Below are 17,251 nucleotides of genomic sequence, written 5' to 3' on the forward strand. Positions count from 1 at the left end.
GGTGACTTCTTTTGGTAGTTGAGAGAGATTTTATTTTAAACTGCATGCATTTTTGCTCTCTGATTTTTCTTTTTCTCTCTCATTTTTTCTGATTGTCATGAAAACATTTTAAATATGGGCACCAATTATACATTGTGAGTTGATAATTTATAACTATGATACTAATTTTATTTCTGTAACAAATATGGTTTTACTTTTCCTCAGATGAATCTGTGGTATATGTACATAAAGATATAAAACTTATAAAAATACTTTGTTCATCTCTGCATAAAGTTGATTCAGATTTAGCATGCATTTATTGAATATTACATTCTTTCACTATATTAAACACTTTAATCAAACACTCATACATTAGTCTACATTAATGTGAAATATGTGTAATATGTGAAAATTGTGGGATGATTTCCTTTTTGCTCACTAAAGATTTTATTTTAGGGAGCCTATAGTTTTTATTAGGAATGGTAAATATCATTTATGGCTATTGTAAAGCACTTAGGTAGTAGTCTGTGATCAGACCAGGAATGTTATTGGGAACAGAGACATCTCTTAATCCATTTTTTAATCCTTGGTCATTGTTTCATAATAAATGTCACATAGCATGAATTTTCTTAAAAAGTTATGACATTATTTTATCTTACGTTTTGTTATTCTTTTAAAAGTCGAATAAAACTGGTTTTGAATCATTTTAAAACAAATTAACGACCCTTTAAAGTAGTGCTGTTTAATAGAACTTGATGTGATGATGGATATATTTTATAAATCTGCATCATCCAGTACTGCAATGGAAGGAACTTATGACTGCCCCCAGATGTGGTTCATTAAATCATTCCACAAAGATTTTTTTAGTGTTTACTGTGTATCAGTCATTGTGATACATGTTGGGAACAGGTGCTATTCCCAGGGAACTCAAAGTCTAATAGAGGAGAGAGCTTGCTAAACCAACAGTGACAACAGTTGGGCAATAGGCAGAGAGAAGAGAATGCAAGTTGAACTTTGAAGGATAAGTATGCGTTAGGGATCCACATAGAGAAAGTCGTATTTGCCAGTAGATGAAGATAGGAGACTATATGGTGCATTCTAGCAACTACGAGAATTCTTGATTCCTGGAACCCAGGGTGAGTTAGAAAATTGCTTAAAAAAAAAATGGACAGTTAATCACACATCAGTTAATGCAATGTCTTGTATGCCATGCTAAAGAGTTCAGATTATATCCTTAAAGCCTCAAGTGAGCCATTGCAGGATTTTAAACTGGTAAGTAAAGAAAGATTATAACATCTAAACTCAGTACCTCTGCTCCATATTTAGTAAATTTGAGATTTCTAGAGGAAATAATAATTTTATGTTAAACTTTAAATTTGATTAGATTCTATAGTCATTTCCCTGGTCATTTTTATTCGCTCTTGTAACAGAGTGGTTAGAATTACCAAAGATCCAATTTACAATGACTGCGATATGAAGGGGATTTATTAGTTCACATAATAAAGAATTTCGGAGGTGTGGTGATTATAGATAAGTTAATTCTGAAACTTGATAGCATCATCAAGGACCCAATTTCTTTCCAGCTTTCTGCTCTGCCATTTTTAGAATTTTGTTTATTCTTCTTAGGCTTATCCTTGCATAGCTGCACAAGGACTGCCATACTTTCAACTTATATATCCACACACAGCATTGTTCAAAGACTGGTAGAACAGCTGGCCCTTTCTTGGGTCCATCTTTAAGATTAAGAAAAACTTTCCTGAAAGCTACCTCTCTCTCTCTCCCTCATGCATTTGCCTCATGTCCCACTGGCCAAATTTTAGCACATAACCTTTCTTATACCAATTAAAGGAATTGCAGTTGATATTCTTAAGATTCATTTACTAATTAAAGTTTGGCTCTGACTAGGGAGAGGACCAGCCTCCCTTGAAGCAAATACCAAAAATAAAATTGGGATTCTGTTAGTATGAAAGAAGGGATTGGGTAGGCAACCAGAGGAGTCCACCATGGGTTTTGTTTATTTTAAAATTAGTGGTGTTTCCCATGCCAAGAGTTAGAAGGACAAGCCCATACTTGCCCCAAAATAGGAAAGACAGGACCTTCTTACATTTGTCAATAATACTAATATTTTGCTATGAAGTTTGCAGGTGATATAGAGCTGTTATGGTGTGACTCAATCTCTTTGAGTTTTATCCACTTCAAAAATCTTTACAGACTTGGTTTCTGACCTGCAAGGTTGAGGACTGGGCCTCGAACCATAGGATTTTACTATATGAGGGGCTTTGCCTGGGAAATAAACCCACCGATCATCTCAGAAGACAGATTTCTGTGATTGTTCTTGGCCAGGGGAATTCTTTTGTAGTCTAGAGCAGGAGTAGATGGGAGATTTGCTCTAAATTTTTTTCCTGAATATATATATTTTTAATGATAGGAAACCTTTTTTATTTTTTAAATTTTTATTGTACTATTATTATTTTTGTGGTACATGGGCCTCTCACTGTTGTGGCCTCTCCCATTGTGGAGCACAGGCTCCGGACGCGCGGGCTTAGCGGCCATGGCTCACGGGGCTAGCCGCTCTGCGGCATGTGGGATCTTCCCGGACTGAGGCACGAGCCCGTGTCCCCTGCATTGGCAGGCGGACTCTCAACCACTGCGCCACACGGAAAGCCCCAGGAAGCCCTTTTTAACAAAATTAATTTATTTGATGGCGTGGGGTTTTAGTTGCAGCAGGTGGGCTCCTTAGTTGTGGCACGCAGGCTCCTTTGTTGTGACATGCGAACTCTTACTTGTGGCATGCATGTGGGATCTAGTTCCCTGACCAGGGATCAAACCAAGGCACCCTGCATTGGGAGTGCGGAGTCTTACCCACTACGCCACCAGGGAAGTCCCGATTGGGAGACTTTTTGTGTCTGTAAGGGGCCAGGTCAAATATTTGGAACAGATTTGTCTGCTTTCTTGCTGTCACCTAACCACAAAAAACTTGGCTGCTTGAAAAAGAAGATGTTTACTGGGAGAAAGACAATATTGAATAAAAAATTAATCTTTTCAAAATAATGCCAAGCTTTACTTTTTTGCTCTAAAAATTTACCTCAAGCCTCATTCCATTACCTCTGATATTTTTCAAATCAGCCATTTCTTTACTCAGAGTATTGTGTTACTTTGCCATTCTTCTTTGTTCCTATCTTAGAGACTGATGGCTATACTGCTAGTAAATCTCCACTCTGTTAACCTTCCAATCACTTCATATTCTGAGGGTACAGTACTATTAGATACTGTTTAGATGCTTCTTTCCTTCCTCCTTCTCTGTGTTCTGTCTTTTCATCCCTGATTATATAGTGAGTGCCTGCTGTGGGCCAGGTAAAGTCCTGAGGGATACAGTTTACTTAGATCTATAAGACTTCATCCCTATTAGATTTGACTATATGGTACAGGTAATCCAGTACTATTAAAATATAGTGTGAGAAGTATTAGGATAAAGTTCTGCACAGGATACTATTGGAGTACAGAGGAAGGACTCCATCTGACTGGGAAATAGAACAAGTCTTGGAGGAGGTAGTGGCTATTGTTGGACCTAACTAGTAGTTAGCCACTTTGATGAAAGGAGAAAAGTAAGTTTCAGGCAGAGGATACAGCAAATATAAAGGCATGAAGTTGTGAGAGAGCTTGACAATTAGCAGATGGAATGAGGATTGGTAAAGGGCAGTTTGCAGAAAGGGTGTGTGTGTGATGGTGGGTAGGCAACACGTCATCCTTAGGAGTGATTGCAACAGCAACCAGGGGAGAGTGATGAGAGCCTAAAATAAGAGGGTGGCAATGGGGATGGAGGGATGTCAAGAAAGAATCAACTGAACTTGATAGATTGGGTGTGGGTCCAATGAAGAAAGAGCCCTGGTCTTATTTATTCATTCACTCAACAAAAATATTGACTGAGCACGTGCTATGTGCTGGATACAGTTAGAGTTACTGGAGATACAGTAGTGCTATAGATCAAGTTACTGTCCTAGTTACGTAGTAACTCACAGAACTTATGCAAGGATGACACCCATGTTCTGGCTTAGGTGACTGGGTGAATTGTGGTTGCCATTCATTTGAGGTTTGTGGGGAAATGTAATGAAGTCAGTTTTAGAGATATTAAGTTTGAGGTGATGATGGGGTAACCAGGAGAAGTTAGACACGAGTTAGATTCCTGGAGAAGAGGGCAGAGTAAGAGATCTTAGAACCTCTGTAGTAGTGGTTAAAGTTTTAAAAACTTATCATAAAGTAAAATTTACTTTGTGTGTGTGTACCATTTAGAGAATTTTAACACGTATAGATGTGTGTAGCTGCCACTACAATTAGTATACATGATGGTACAGGTTGTATTATGATATCCCTTTCTAGTCATACCCTTACCCCACCCTGGATCCTGGAAACCAATGAGCTATTTATTATCTATCTCTGTTGTTTTGTGTTTTTTTGTTTTTTTTAAAGAATGTCATTTAATGGAAAATGGAAAAATATAGCATTTTAAGACTGGCTTCGTTCATTCAGCGTAATGCCTTTGAGATTCATCCAAGTTGGTCCAACAATAGTTTTTTTTTTTTTTTTTTATTGCTGAGTAGTATGCCATTGTATAGATGTATCACAGTTTGTTTATTCATTCACCCACTGAAGACCATTTGTGTTGTTACCCATCTTTTGGCAATTATGAATAGAGCCACTATAAACATTCATGGACAGGTTTTGTGTGAACATAAGTTTTCATTTCTCTAGGGTCAGTGCCTAGGAGTGAGATTGTTGGATTTTATGGTAAGGTTATGTTTAACTTTATGAGAAACTGCCACGCTATTTTTTTTTAACATCTTTATTGGAGTATAATTGCTTTAAAATGTTGTGTTAGTTTCTGCTGTATAACAAAGAGAATAGCTATACGTATACAGATATCCCCATATCCCCTCCCTCTTGTGTCTCCTTCCCACCCTCCCCATCCTACTCCTCTAGGCAGTCACAAAGCACCAAGCTGATCTCCCTTTGCTATGCGGCTGCTTCCCACTATCTATCTATTTTACATTTGGTAGTGTTTATATGTCAATGCCACTCTCTCACTTCATCCCAGCTCACCCTTCCCCCTCCCTGTGTCCTCAAGTCCATTCTCTACGTCTGTATCTTTATTCCTGTCCTGCCCCTAGGTTCTTCAGAACCTTTTAAAGTTTTTTTTAGATTCCATATATATGTGTTAGCATACGGTATTTGTTTTTCTCTTTCTGACTTACTTCATTCTGTATGACGGATTCTAGATCGATCCACTTCACTACAAATAACTCAATTTCGTTCCTTTTTATGGCTGAATAATACCATTGTAAATATATGCCACATCTTCTTTATCCACTCATCTGTTGATGGACACTTAGGTTGCTTCCATGTCCTGGCTATTGTAAATAGTGCTGCAATGAACAGTATGGTACATGACTCTTTATTGAATTATGGTTTTCTCAGGTTATATGCCCAGTAGTGGGATTGCTAGGCTGTACGGTAGTTCTATTTTAAGTTTTTTAAGGAACCTCGGTACTGTTCTCCATAGTGGCTGTATCAATTTACATTCCCACCAACTGTGCAAGGGGGTTCCCTTTTCTCCACACCCTCTCCAGCATTTATTCTTTGGAGATTTTTTGATGATGGCCATTCTGCCTGGTGTGAGGTGATACCTCATTGTAGTTTTGATTTGCATTTCTCTAATGATTAGTAATGTTGAGCATCCTTTCATGTGTTTGTTGGCAATCTGTATATCTTCTTTGGAGAAATGTCTGTTTAGGTCTTCTGCCCATTTTTGGATTGGGTTGTTTATTTTTTGATATTGAGCTGCATGAGCTGCTTGTATATTTTGGAGATTAATCCTTTGTCAGTTGCTTCGTTTGCAAATATGTTCTCCCATTCTAAGGGTTGTCTTTTTGTGTTGTTTATATTTTCCTTTGCTGTGCGAAAGCTTTTATGTTTCATTAGGTCCCATTTGTTTTTTGTTTTTATTTCGATTTCTCTAAGAGGTGAGTCAAAAATGATCTTGCTGTGATTTATGTCATAGAGTGTTCTGCCTATGTTTTCCTCTAAGAGTTTTATAGTGTCTAGCCTTACATTTAGATCTTTAATCCATTTTGAGTTTATTTTTTTGTATGGTGTTAGGGAGTACTCTAATTTCATTCTTTTACATGTAGCTGTCCAGTTTTCCCAGCATCACTTATTGAAGAGGCTATCTTTTCTCCATTGTATATTCTTGCCTCCTTTATCAAAGATAAGGTGACCATATGTGTGTGGGTTTATCTCTGGGCTTTCTATCCTGTTCCATTGATCTATATTTCTGTTTTTGTGCCAGTACCATACTATTTTGCTGACTGTCGCTTTGTAGTATAGTCTGAAGCCATGGTGCCTGATTCCTCCAGATCCATTTTTCTTTCTCAAGATTGCTCTGGCTCTTTGGGGTCTTTTGTGTTTCTATACAAATTGTGAAATTTTTTGTTTTAGTTCTGTGAAAAATGCCATTGGTAGTTTGATAGAGATTACATTGAATCTGTAGATTGCTTTGGGTAGTTTTGTCATTTTCACAATGCTGGTTCTTCCAGTCCAGAACATGGAATCTCTCTCCATCTGTTTGTATTGTCTTTAATTTTTCCATCAGTGTCTTAATAGTTTTCTGCATACAGGGCTTTTGTCTCCTTAGGTAGGTTTATTCCTAAGTATTTTATTCTTTTTGTTGCACTGGTAAATGGGAGTGTTTCCTTAATTTCTCTTTCAGATTTTTCATCATTAGTGTATATGAATGCAAGAGATTTCTGTGCATTAATTTTGTATCCTGCTACTTTACCAAATTCATTGATTAGCTCTAGTAGTTTTCTGATAGCATCTTTAGCATTCTCTATGTATAGTATCATGTCATCTGCAAACAGTGACAGCTTAATTCTTTTCCGATTTGGATTCCTTTTTCTTCTCTGATTGTTGGGGTTAAAACTTCCAAAACTATGTTGAATAATAGCGGTGAGAGTGGGCAACCTTGTCTTGTTCCTGATCTCAGTGGAAATGGTTTCAGTTTTTCACCATTGAGAACGATGTTGGCTGTAGATTTGCCATATATGGCCTTCATTATGTTGAGGTAAGTTCCCTCTATGGCTACTTTCTGGAGGGTTTTTTATCATAAATGGCTGCTGAATTTTGTCAAAAGCTTTCTCTGAATCTATTGAGATGATCATATGGTTTTTATCCTTCAGTTTGTTAATATGGTGTATCACATTGATTGATTTGGGTATATTGAAGAATCCTCGTATTCCTGGTATAAACCTCACTTGATCATGGTGTATGATCCTTTTAATGTGATGTTGGATTCTGTTTGCTAATATTTTGTTGAGGATTTTTGCATCTATGTTCATCAGTGACATTGGCTTGTAGTTTTCTTTTTTTGTGACATCTTTGTCTTATTTTGGTATCAGGGTGATGGTGGCCTTGTAGAATGAGTTTGGGCATGTTCCTACCTCTGCTACATTTTGGAAGAGTTTGAGAAGGATAGGTGTTAGCTCTTCTCTAAATGTTTGATAGAATTCGCTTGTGAAGCCATCTGGTCCTGGGCTTTTGTTTGTTGGAAGATTTTTAATCGCAGTTTCAATTTCAGTGCTTGTGATTGGTCTGTTTATATTTTCTATTTCTTCCTATTTCAGACTCAAAGGTTGTGCTTCTCTAAGACTTTGTACATTTCTTCCAGGTTGTCCATTTTATTGATAAATAGCTTCTTGTAATTTCTCATGATCCTTTGTATTTCTGCAGTGGCAGTTGTTACTTCTTCTTTTTCATTTCTAATTCTATTGATTTGAGTCTTCCCCCTTTCTTTCTTGATGAGTCTGGCTAATGGTTTATCATCTCAAAGAACCAGCTTTTAGTTGTATTGATCTTTGCTATTGTTTCCTTTATTTCTGCTCTGATCTTTATGATTTCTTTCCTTCTGCTAACTTTGGGTTTTGTTTCTTCTTCTTTCTCTAGTTCCTTTAGGGGTAAGGTTAGATTGTTTATTTGAGCTTTTTCTTGTTTCTTGTGGTAGGCCTGTATAGCTATAAACTTCCCTCTTAGAACTGCTTTTGCTGCATCCCATAGGTTTTGGGTCATTGTGTTTTCGTTGTCATTTGTTTCTAGGTGTTTTTTGATTTCCTCTTTGATTTCTTCAGTGATCTCTTGATTATTTAGTAACATATTGTTTAGCCTCTATGTGTTTGTATTTTTTACATTTTTTTCCTGTAACATTACTTAGATATTTAGTCTCATAGCATTGTGGTTGGAAAAGATACTTGATATGATTTCAGTTTTCTTAAATTTACCAAGGCTTGGGGCTTCCCTGGTGGCGCAGTGGTTGAGAATCCGCCTGCCGATGCAGGAGACACGGGTTCGTGCCCTGGTCCGGGAAGATCCCACATGCCGCGGAGCAACTGAGCCCGTGAGCCATGGCCGCTGAGCCTGTGCGTCCGGAGCCTGTGCTCCGCAACGGGAGAGGCCACAACAGTGAGAGGCCCGCATACCGCAAAAAAAAAAAAAAAAAAAAAAAAAAAAAAAATTTACCAAGGCTTGATTTGTGACCCAAGATATGATCTACCCTGGAGAGTGATCCATGAGCACTTGAGAAGAAAGTGTATTCTGTTCTTTTTGTATGAAATGTCCTATAAATATCAATTAAGTCCATCTGGTTTAATGTATCATTTAAAGCTTGTGTTTCCTTATTTATTTTCACTTTCGATGATCTGTCTATTGGTTAAAGTGGGGTGTTAAAGTCCCCTACTATTAGTGTGTTACTGTCAATTCCCTTTTATGGCTGTTAGCATTTGCCTTATTTATTGGGGTGCTCCTATGTTGGCTGCATAAATATTTGCAATTGTTTTATTTTCTTCTTGGATCGATCCCTTGATCATTATGTAATGTACTTCTCTGTCTGTTGTAATAGTTTTTATTTTAAAGTCTATTTTGTCTAATGTGAGAATTGCTACTCCAGCTTTCTCTTGATTTCCATTTCCATCCCCTCACTTTCAGTCTGTATGTGTCCCTAGGTCTGAAGTGGGTCTCTTTTAGACAGCATATGTACGGGTCTTGTTTTTATACCCATTCAGCCAGTCTTTGTCTTTTGGTTGCAGCATCCATTTACATTTAAGGTAATTATCAATATGTATGTTCCTATTATCATTTTCTTAATTGTTTTTGGTTTGTATTTGTAGGTCTTTTCCTCCTCTTGTGTTTCCTGCCTAGAGAAGTTACTTTAGCATTTGTTGTAAAGCTGGTTGGATGGTGCTGAATTATCTTACCTTTTGCTTGTCTGTAAAGGTTTTAATTTCTCCGTCGAATCTGAATGAGGTCCTTGCTGGGTAGGGTAATCTTGGTTGTAGGTTTTTCCCTTTCATCACTTTAAATATGTTCTGCCACTCCCTTCTGGCTTGCAGAGTTTCTGCTGAAAGATCAGCTGTTAATCTTATGGGGATTCTCTTGTATGTTATTTATTGCTTTTCCCTTGCTGCTTTTAATATGTTTTCTTTGTATTTAATTTTTGATAGTTTGATTAATATGTATCTTGGCGTGTTTCTCCTTGGATTTATCCTGTATTGGACTCTCTGCGCTTCCTGGACTTGATTGACTATTTCCTTTCCCATATTAGGGAAAATTTCAACTATAATCTATTCAAATATTTTCTCAGTCCTTTTCTTTTTCTGGGACCCCTATAATTCGAATGTTGGTGCATTTAATGTTGTCCCAGAGGTCTCTGAGACTGTCCTCAATTCTTTTCATTCTTTTTTCTTTATTTTGATCTGTGGTAATTATTTCCAGTGTTTTATCTTCCAGGTCACTTATCTGTTCTTCTGCCTCAGTTATTCTGCTATTGATTCCTTCTAGAGAATTTTTAATTTCATTTATTGTGTTGTTCATCATTGTTTGTTTACTCTTTAGTTCTTCTAGGTCCTTGTTAACCGTTTCTTGTATTTATTCTGTTTCCAAGATTTTGGATCATCTTTACTATCATTACTCTGAAATGTTTTTGTGGTAGACTGCCTATTTCCTCTTCATTTGTTTGGTGTGGTGGGTTTTTATGTTGCTCCTTTATCTGCTGTGTATTTCTCTGTCTGCTCATTTTGGTTAACTTACTGTGTTTGGGGTCTATTTTTCACAGGTTGCCAGTTCGTAATTCCCGTTGTTTTTGGTGTCTGTCCCCAGTGGGTAAGGTGGTTCAGTGGGTTGTGTAGGCTTCCTGGTGGAGGGTACTAGTGCCTGTGTTCTGCTGGATTAGGCTGGATATTGTCTTTCTGGTGGGCCGGACTGCATCTAGTGGTATGTTTTGGGGTGTCTGTGAAGTTATTATGACTTTAGGCAGCCTCTCTGCTGATGGGTCGGGTTGTGTTCCTGTCTTGCTAGTTGTTTGGCATGGGGTGTCCAGCACTGGAACTTGCTGGTCAATGATTGGAGCTACGTCTTAGTGTTGAGATGGAGATCTCTGGGAGAGCTCTCACCAATCGATATTTTGTGGGGCCCGGAGGTCTCTTGTGGTCCAACGTCCTGAACTTGGCTCTCCCACCTCAGAGGCTCAGGCCTGACACCTGGCCAGAGCACCAAGGCCCTGTCAGCCACATGGCAGTTTTGCAATTCAACCAAGTGTTACCAAACTAGGTTGCTCTTGCCTGACATCCCACAAGCCAAGATGTTGAGATGTAGAGGTTTGCAGCAAAGAGAGGGTTTATTCACAAGACAGGCAGGGGATGAAATGGGAGAACGAATCTCGAATCAGCCTCACTGAAGGCAGGGTATTTGTGGCATAAAGAAGCAGCGTGGTGTGAGGATCTCAGGAAATGTCTGCCGAGCTATTTTTCAGAGTGGCTGTATCATGTTGATTCCTAGCAGCTATGTATGAGAGTTCCAGTTTTCCACATCCTTGCTAGCACTTGATATTGTCCATATATAAATTTTTTATTTTAGCCACCCTATTAAATGTGTACCGATATCTCATTGTGGTTTTAATTTGCAATTCTCTAATGGTGAATGACGTGGAACATCTTTTCCTGTGCATATTTTGCCTTTTGTGTATCCCCTATGGTGAAGTGTCTGTTTAGATCTTTTGTTCAGTTTTTAATTAGGTTGTTCGTTTTCTTACTCTTGAGTTTTGAGAGTTCGTTGTATATTCTAGATACAGGTCCTTTGTTGGATATGTGATTTGCTTGTTTTGTTTATTCTTGTAACAGTGATTTTTTTGAAGTACAAAGTTAAATTTTGATGAAGTTGAGTTTATCTTTTTTTTTTTAAGTGCATCATGCTTTTGGTATCCTATCTAAAAATTCTGCCTAACCTGGTCATAAAGATTTCTCCTATTTTTTTCTTAAGTTTTGTAGTTTTATATTTAGGTTTATGATCCTTTTTGAGTTTTTTAAAAATTAATTTATTTTATTTATTTTTGGCTGTGTTGGGTCTTTGTTGCACGTGGGCTTTCTTTACTTGCAGTGAGCCGGGGCTACTCTTCGTTGCAGTGAGTGGGCTTCTCATTGTGGTGGCTTCTCTTGTTGCAGAGCATGGGCTCTAGGCACACGAGCTTCAGTAGTTGTGACACATGGGCTCAGTAGTTGTGGCATGTGGGCTCTAGAGCACAGGCTCAGTAATTGTGGTGCACAGGCTTAGTTGTTCCACGGCATCTGGAATCTTCCCAGACCAGGGATTTAACCCATGTCCCCTGCATTGGCAGGCAGATTCTTAATCACTGCACCACCAGGGAAGTCCCTTGAGTTCTTTTTAATATCATGTCTGAGGTTAAAGTTGATGTGTATGTTTGTTTTTTTACATCTACATATGTAGTTGTTCCAGCAACACTGTTGAAGAGGCTATCCCTTCTTAGAATTGCTTTTGCACGACTGTCACAAATCAGTTGACCATATTTGTCAAACTGGTCTGTTTCTCCACCATCTGTTCTGTTCCACTTGTCTGTTTCTATCAATTTGCCAATATCACACTGTTTTGATTACTGTAGCTATATAGTAAGTCTTAAAACAGGGTAGTGTGATTCCTACAACTTCATTGTTTTTCAAACGTGTTTTAGATATTTTAGATCCTTTACCTTTCTGTATATATTTTAGAATCTTTATCTATGAAAACATCCTTCTGGGATATTGGTTAAAATTGCATTAAATCTATGGACCAGTTGGAGTAGAATTGAAATCTTTCCGTGTGAGATCTTCCAGTTCATGAACATGTTTTTCATTTATTTAGGTCTTATTTGATGTTTTTCATCAGCACTTTTTAGTACTGCTATACAGATCTTGTATTTGTTTTGTTAGATTTATAAGTATTTCTTTTCTTTTCCTTTTTTTAAGCTATTGTGTGTTTAACATGTTTGTTTCTAATTGTACATTGCTAATATGTAAAAGTGTAAATAAATAATTAATTAAAAATACGATTTTTTTTTTTTTTTTACTTCGTACTGTGACCTTGTTAAACTCACTTAGTTTGAAGAGGTTTTTGGAGGGGTTTGTTTGCTTTTGGTAGATTTGTTTGAATTTTTTAAGTGTAAAATAATGTCTTCTGAGAACAGGGACAGTTTTATTTTTTCTTTTCCAGTCTGTATACACTGATGAGCGCTTGTAGTATGATGGTTGCTAGGAGTGGTGAGAGTGGGTGTTCTTGCCTTGATCCTGATCTTTAGGGTTTGTGGGTAAGCATTCAGTCTTTGAACACTAAGTATGATGTTGGCTGTAGGTTTTTTGTAGATGTTCTTTATCAAGCTGAGGAAATTTCCGTCTCTTCCTAGTTTTCTAGTTTTTATCATGAATAGATGTTGGAATTTGTTAAATGCATTTTCTACGTCAAGTGATTTTTCTTCTCTGAATCATTAATATAATGGATTACATTAGTGATTTCCAAATGTTGACTAGCTTAGCATTCCCAGGATAAATCCCTCTTGGTCATAGTGTATGTGGGTCTTTTAAAAATACATTACTGGATTTGATTTGCTAATATTTTGTTGAGGATTTCTGTTTCTATGTTCATGACAGATATTGATCTATACTTTTCTGTAATGTTTTTGTCTGCTTTGATATCAGAATGATTTTGTCCTCATAAAATGAGTTGTGAGTGTTTTCCTCTCTTCTGTTATCTGGAGATTGTGTAGAATTGTTATTTCTTTAAATGTTTGGTAGAATTTACCTGTGAAGACATCTGGACCTGGAAATTTCTTTTTATAAAGGTTTTTTTTTTTTTTTTTTTTTTTTTTTTTTTTTTTTTTTTTTTTTTTTTTTTTTTTGCGGTATGCGGGCCTCTCACCGTTGTGGCCTCTCCCGTTGCGGAGCACAGGCTCCGGACACGCAGGCCCAGCGGCCATGGCTCACGGGCCCAGCCGCTCCGCGGCATGTGGGATCTTCCCGGACCAGGGCACGAACCCGTGTCTCCTGCATCGGCAGGCGGACTCTCAACCACTGCGCCACCAGGGAAGCCCTATAAAGGTTTTTTAACCCCAAACTTTATTTAATAGTTGTAGGAATATTCAGGTTACTGTTTAATCTTTGGTGAGTTTCAGTAGTTATTAATTATTTATTAAAAGATGTGGGTAGAAATCCAGGTTTTGCTACTGACTGGCTGTGTGACCTTGGGAAAGGTACTTTAGCATTACCCTTTCTGGTTCTTAATTTGTTCATCTGAAAAATTAAAGAGTTAAATTTATTTGTCTTCTTTAAGTTTTCTCTCAGTTTTTAAATTCTATAATTCTGGTAGAATGAGAGTGTGTATGTTTGAAGTTTATGTGAAAGGATTGTGAGCTTCTGTTTTTTGTTTCATCTGTCAGTGTTTGAACAATGGTTTACTTAGGTTCACTTTGCCTTTTAACAGATAAGTTCTGTATTTTCCTCTTATCAATGGATTATTTGTTGAAAAGGTATGGTTAAAGGTAGACTTCTTTATACATTTATTCATGATATACTTAAATGGTATGTGAAAAATTACTTGTAAAGTCATTCATGTAAGACGATGTAAGACATGTCACATGTTACTTTTTAATGTTATACTTTTTTGAAAAAATTATCAATTTAGAACTTTTAAAATGTTAGAAATGTATTTCTTTTTTGGTGATTATTCTTCTGAATCTTCATAATTTGGTAATTACCCTCCTGATTTAAAAAGTCAGTCATTTTTGGCTACTTAATAGAGATAATATCTATATAAGTATTTTGTGTAAAATGCATTTTTAAAAGATGCATACTGTTGTATATCCTGTCCATTTATTTGGTTAAAACAAAGTGAAGGTAGCATACAGATCTGCTGCTGAAGGAAACATTAAGTTGCAGGCTGCAGCTGGAGGATTTTACGTAGGCACCTGTGGGTTTGAGTGCGTTCAATATACAGACTGCAGTAGGAGGCTGGCACTGCCTCTGCTGACTTCAGTACACTCCTTCACTGCTGTTCTGCCGAGTTCTCCACTGTCCAGAAGACAAACAAAATGGTGCAGCACGTAGAGGGCATGGGAAAAAAATAACCGACAGTATGATCCAAAGGTGGGTTTGCTATACCGAATAGCAGAGAAGATTGTCTAACAAGATTAAAAGCTTAGCTATAGTTCAGTATGTCAGATATCCTTAGCTGTTTTAATATTTGATTATGGCCACTTAAGAATGAAAATGTATAGTTCTGAAATCTGCATGCACTCTATATATAGAAGTTTCAGGTATATTGCATGTGTAGCTTTAATAAATGCATGCATGGAAGCTTATAAACAGATTTATACTTGTACTAAATATGTGTAATGTGTATGTATAAAAATACACATATATATACATGAAGGTTTTTTTTCCTATTAATAGTAGATTTTTTTAAAAGTAAGCACTTAAAGGATTTATATTTTCTGTTGCATATTTGTCGCAGCTCCTAGCAATGTCTCTTTCCTAATAGTGTTCATTTTATAATAGTAGAGAGCATTAGTAGAGCATTCTCTGGTGAGATGGAGAATAAGTAAAATGAACACTGGAGTTGGCACTTCATATTTTATTGATGACTGTAATGCAGTGTGAGTTCGCATTGCACATAGTCATGATTTAAATGACTACCTCTTTTATGAAAGCAAAATGTTAGTAAGAACGGCCATGTTGTACACAGTGAGTATAAAATAAGGAGAGGAAATAGGACAAGTAAAATTTCTCTGTCCTTGGTTTCTTGAGCAATGCTCTGTATTGACTCAAGGCACTGTCATTTTAGAAGTACAGTAAAGAAACAATTGAACATCGAGCTTAGAAAAACATGGGGGTTTAGTGTCCCACCCTCTCCCGGGAGCACTTATGTACTCATATATTTTGGGTGTCGGTGGCTGCATGGTACTGGGGAGCTGTCCAGTTGAGACAAGATGTATTTACTTAAGCCACACCCAACAGATTCAGCTTTTTTATGCATTCAGGCACTATTTTAATCCTGTGCTGATTTGTAAGCATCAAATGTGGGTTGCCTTTGAGTTGTAAAAAGAAAGAAAAGACTAGATTCACAGGTTCCAGCTAGCTTTATTCTTGAATATCTGAGTTGTTATATTAATAGCACAGAAGAGCAGTATTTAAGTTATGCAGCATTATCTCTAGCAGAGAGAGAGAGAGAGAGAGAGAGAATATGAATATTTGCGTGGTTCCAGTATAAGTGTACTGCAAGTATTCTGATCATATAGGTAACAGTGATGCTGGTATACTGTTTTTTTGATTGGTATTGTGGGTGTTTATTTGGGCTATGACATATAGAGTTCAGATTTTCTTGTTTGAGGAAATATTTGTTTAAATATTAAGTATTTAATTTTTCTGTGCTTTAAAAAAATTAGCAAAAGATTAAGCCTGAGTTTAAAATCTATTTATAATGTTTTATTCTATACTAATGACATGTTGTATGTGATAAGAATTAACAAACTACATGGCTGTTTGCTACTGTGTTGGATTACCTCACCCACTTTACTGTAAACAGAAATAAGAAGAATCAGCATTAATCTTATTAGTCTGCAAAGTGCTCATATTTTATATTTTCAAAAACTCTTTCTTTTAGACAAAGCAAATTCATTCTATCTTCTCCCCAAAAAGAAAATATAACCTTTTCATCTGTACTGTATTCCTTGATTTATCGAATGACACAGAAGAATAGGGATTTTCATGTGCCAAATTTAGTGACAATAGATAACTATAGATCGAAATACACTATATTATTAGAATGTTTCATGTATCTAAAATGTTATATAACCCTGATGGAATGTTGCAGATGAAACAAAGAAATCTGATTGGTTCCTCAAAAGACACAGCAGCCTTGAAATCCATTCTAACCAGAGGCTTCTACAGCAGCCTGGATGGTTAGTTAACATCACAGTAAAAACAGAAGAATGCCTTGGAGGGGTTTGGAAGAGAAAATGAAGTTGTTAAAGCACTTTGATAATCCTTATTCTTGAGCATTTTATTTCCTTGTGGGTTTTTATCCCCTTCAGACTCTGTTGTTGTTGTTCATTGTTACTTCAAGGAAGTGTTATATTCTATTAAGTTAACAAACTTTGTAAATAGTATTATTTAATGAGCTAGAAGAGTCTCTCTAAAAGGAGTTTTATGTTAAGTGGAGTGGGTTAATGAATAATATAATTTCAGAACATTTATTAAATATGGATGAGTGGAACTTATTGGGGGAGTGGGAAGGATGGGATGGAAAGAGTTCTGAAGAATAACAGGACACTAATAGAAACTCTTTGGCCCTACCCTTTCCCATCATATTAAAATTGCATTAGATAGTTTGTCATCTAAGACTTTAGTGATGCTTGGTGAGGGCACATTGTTATTCACATTCAAACAGCAGGCTATTGCAAGTCAAAACAGGTGAAGACTTGTTTGCTGTCTGCTGGTTACTAGAAACACCCTTGAGATGTGAGAACAATATATGTTAGCTTTTAAGTATTTATTATTCTTGGCTAGGTGGCCTGCTGGAATATAGGTGTAAATTACAGTACCAAATATCCAACCCTTTTATCCTTTTACAGAACATATTTAAAACACACTTGTAGTTTATTCTATTAAAATTGGAAAAGCTTATATTTAAACAGTAGTAGGTCAACATCATTTATAGAACTTGGGGGAAGAAAAAATTACTGTGAGCAGGAATGAACATTTATATTAAAAAAATTATTAATTTCAATTATTATATTGAAAAATAGAGTATCATTTTAAAAGCATATTTAAAGAGTATATCTAATGTATCGTTATATTCTGATACAAACCAACTATATCTTTTAGTTCCATTTCTGTGCTTATTTCATAAA

The 17,251-nt window shown here is 36.6% G+C and overlaps 1 protein-coding gene across 9 annotated transcripts in view; it reads left to right on the plus strand.

Annotated features, from left to right (window-relative positions):
• The window catches only part of TANC2 (tetratricopeptide repeat, ankyrin repeat and coiled-coil containing 2), a 343,384-nt gene that overhangs the window by 41,459 nt on the left and 284,674 nt on the right, over window positions 1–17,251 (plus strand). Inside the window, exon 1 of one of the 9 annotated variants that reach the window (XM_067022258.1) lies at window positions 14,411–14,486. The exons of the other annotated variants lie outside the window; for them this stretch is intronic. The gene's annotated coding sequence lies outside the window, so the exon portion shown is untranslated. Of the gene's footprint in view, window positions 1–14,410; window positions 14,487–17,251 lie in introns of those variants that run through there. 9 annotated transcript variants of the gene reach the window in all.

Source organism: Kogia breviceps, chromosome 19 (genome assembly GCF_026419965.1).
Source record: "Kogia breviceps isolate mKogBre1 chromosome 19, mKogBre1 haplotype 1, whole genome shotgun sequence".
Lineage (NCBI taxonomy): Eukaryota > Metazoa > Chordata > Mammalia > Artiodactyla > Physeteridae > Kogia > Kogia breviceps.